Source organism: Trichosurus vulpecula, chromosome 3, assembly GCF_011100635.1.
Source record: "Trichosurus vulpecula isolate mTriVul1 chromosome 3, mTriVul1.pri, whole genome shotgun sequence".
In the NCBI taxonomy this organism is placed as follows: Eukaryota; Metazoa; Chordata; class Mammalia; order Diprotodontia; family Phalangeridae; genus Trichosurus; species Trichosurus vulpecula.
The window spans coordinates 1,751,178-1,755,153 of record NC_050575.1 but is presented as its reverse complement, the minus strand read 5'-3'; positions in this window follow the sequence as shown (position 1 = coordinate 1,755,153).

Below are 3,976 nucleotides of genomic sequence, written 5' to 3'. Positions count from 1 at the left end.
TGAGGGGTTGCGATTGCAAGGAAATGAAAGGTGAACAAGAGAAAGAAGTGTAATATGGAGGGCAGTTTGGTTTTTTAAGTAGATTTTAATAATATATTTTGGTTTTGAATTACCTGGATTCTCTCCCGTATTTCTCCCTCTTACCTCTTCCAGAGCATCATCCCTTATAACAAATATTTAAAAAAAAATAAGGAGAGGAAGAGGGAAAAAGTCATCAAAGACAGTCAACATATCAAAAAGATCTGACATTATATACCATGTTCCACACAGATGGATCCCAACATCTTTAAAGGAAAAGAGGGAAATGGACCTTCTCATATCTCTTCCTTGAGGCCAAGCTTGCTCTTTATGCAAGATAGATATGTTTGCAAGTCTTCCTAAATATCTGCGTGTGTGTAAAACAGCCCAGTATAAAACAGTGTGTATACAGCCCAGGGATCACATGGCTTGATATGACCTGATATCTAGCCCACCTTTGCAAGCTATACCAGTAGCCAAGCTGGAGAGAGGGGCAGTCAGGATCCAGGACCACTGAAGCTGTGTGTTCTTAACTTCCAGATTCCAAGAAGAGCATGGGTTTCAACACATATATAACTTCTACTCCTTAAATATCTTTAGTCTAGGGGTATGAGCCTGGGTTAAGAATTAAAGCCACTTCTCTGATCACTCTCCAAGGAAGAGAGTGGTCCTTAACTTACACTAGCCAACTTAGCCCTTTCCCACCAAATTCTGGTTACACAGAAGGCCGTTATGAATAGTTAGTAAACACCCTTTATCAAAGAAAGCAGCAAACAGAAGTCAGAAAGGTCACACAGATTAGCATATACTAAAGAAGACACAAGAGTGAATGAAATCTTTAGTTGGGAGTGATATAGATCAAACCAGAAGAGTAAATGATCTGACCATGGAAGATTCCACTTTCAGTAGTCTTAGGGCTACAGGTGCTAGAAGTCAACTCGTTGTTTGCCCTTATTTCTCAAAGAGGACCAATGACATCATAAGAGTGATATCTTCGCTTGCCCATGAATTGGATTTAGGTAAGGCAGGGCTGTGTAAAGTCCTCAACCTCACTCTCTCCTCCAGAGTCATTGAAGTCCAGGGACAGAAGTCAAGAAATGTGTTGAGGAGGCAGCTTGACCTACATGTCAGCAGCTCCAAGGGCTTCCTGTAGCCCAGGAGTCAGCAAACCCCAGCCCATAGGCCAAATCCAGAATGTTGCCTGTTTCTGTAGAGCCCATGAGTTAAGAATGGTTTTTACATTTTTAAATACAGTAAAACTTTAAAAATATTAAAAACCATCCTTCTGACCATGCTAACTACACAAAAAAACAGGCAGCAGGTTGAATTGGGCCATTGGGGCACAGTTTGCTGACCCTGCTGTAGCCATCCAAAAGTTTGTACTTTGCCTCTAAGGACTCATCTCTCTCGAGATCCTCTCTCGGTGTTTTCGGCAAACTAAAGTACTTTCCCCTTCCACACAGCATGGAGTCTCATTCTCTCAGCTCATCAGGAGTCACACCCCCTTACGTGTACTCCTCTTAGCACTTTCAAAGCACTCTCTGACAACTATTCCAGGCTCATCAGATCAGGGGTTACATTTATTGACTGGAAACATTTAGTTCAATTTTTTGTGGTTGTTGTTCTTTCTAGCTACATTGTTGCAGTCATTGTATATATCGTTTTCCTGACTCTGCTTGTTTTACCCTGCATCAGCTCCTTCCATGCTTCTCTGCATTCATTGTGTTTGTCATTTCTTATAGCACAGTAATTTTCCATTATACTCATGTGCCACAATTTGGCTGGCCATTTCCCAGTCAATGTACATCTACTTCACTTCCAGTTCTTTGCTGCCGTGAAAAGTGCTTCTACAAATATTTTGTGCATATGGAGTCTTTGTTTTTTAAGCCAATGATCTCTTAAGCAATGAAATCTCTGCGTCAAAGAAAATAGACATTTGGGTCACTTTGCCTAATTCCAAATTGCCTTCCAGAATGTTGTGCCACTTCGCAGCTCTACCTGCAACGCATATACCATGTCTTTCCACAACCCCTCCAGCATTAACCATTCCCGCCTCTTGTCATCTTTGCCGATCTGCTGGATATTAAAGCAAACCTTGGGGTCTTTTCACTTGCATTTCTCTTCTTATTAGTGATTTGGAGCACTCTTTTAGATGGTTACCAATGTTACTTGTGATTCTTCTTTTGAGAACTAATTATTCAGCAAATCTGAAGAGCAGTTTATTAACCACAGAATGGAGTTTCCAGGGGGAAAGACGAAAAAAGGAGCGTAGAATGGGATAGGGACACTGGAAGGAGAGGGATTACATGGGTGGCTATGAGGGAGTAGGAAGTGTGAAGTGTGAGTCTGAATCACCAGGATTCTTTGTTTATTTGTTTGGGGGGGGGGGCAGGGCAATTGGGGTTAAGTGACTTGCCCAAGGTCACACAGCTAGTACATGTGTCAAGTGTCTGAGGCTGGATTCGAACTCAGGTCCTCCTGAGTCCAGGGCTGAATCACCAGGAGTCTTAGTAGAACCATGGGGGAGTAGTGTATTGTCTCTCTTTTCACAGTAGCAGTGGTATTGTTGATTTGATTATCAATCCATGTGCTGGAGGTAGAAGGAAAGGATGAAGAGAGAAGGGTAAGTACATAACACACAGCAGCAAGGTGGAATATGGATACCTAACTCTACCTGTGTGAGGATTATAATTACCCAACCTACAAGAAAAACCACTGAGGCAGAGCTGTGGGCCAATGGCTTTTTATTAAAGGGTCTTCCTCCCTATCTGAGATGCCCCCTTCTTCCAGGATCTTGTTTTTATAGGGTTTGATACCCAAATATGCAAAAGAGGCATGGCAAAATACAGAATCTCACTGGTTGATAGCTCTTGCTTTTGAGGACCAAAAAATGACAGATCAGGAGGGGGATCACAGGTTGGATGAAGCAGAAGCATCTTCACTGACTAAGTGGTCATATGATGGTCACTTGCTCATGTTGGACAAGAGAGAGAGTTCTGGAGGTACAAAAATAAGTTGTAGGACTTGACATGAAATTGAGTCACCTCCGCCACACTGAGCTTGGTCACCATGATGAGGGAAATCAAGAGTGGAGGGCTTCTTGTTAGCTTCCTCTGATTAAGTAAGTAAATTTACAATCTGCAGCTCACAGCTCTGGGGCCTAATATACAGAACTTACAATCACTATCTCTATGGAATCGTATCAAACTGATTGAAAATAATTGGAATAAAGTAGGGGTCCAAATGAATTATTCCTCACATTCCTCCCTTTGAACCACCGAAAGACTACATACAGTCTTTCTTTGAATCATTACAATCTACATGCATGGAGGTCAGTCTTCCATGGCTGACACAAAACCAGAGGGGGCAGTCCCCTTGCTGAGGTGCAAAGGTAACATTAGAGAAGAGAGAAATTGGCACAATTTATCATATGCTGACTATGTTCCATTTGATTAAACATTAATTCACGGTATACTAAATGTATAATAAATGTCTGAGGTGACTCACTAACCAAGAACAAGTACCTCCTAGCAAAAACACGCCCTATAAGATATGTAAATCAGGGGACCATAGGGCATTTGTTCAAGTGCAACAACGCAAGCATTGTTTGGCCCACATACAGGTTCAGGAAATCTTTCGAGTTTATGAAAATGATACAAGCATCTTTGACAATCAGCCACCCCATTATGGTGATGAGACATCCCTGCAGACAACACAAACAGATCTAGATGGCTGTAGCATAGGGAGTGGAGGAACATAACGAATAGGTTGAGTTCCATGAACAAAGGAATTATCTGTCATTGCTGTCAGTGGTGGAGCAAAAGCTGAAGTAGGAGATTGAAAAGGAGGATTCAAGGTTCCAGTCACTGCATGCTCAGGAACAGGTGAATTAGGAATCATTTGTGGAGGGGATAATAATGATGAAGGTGTTGTGCTGGCTTGTCCCATCTCATAAAAT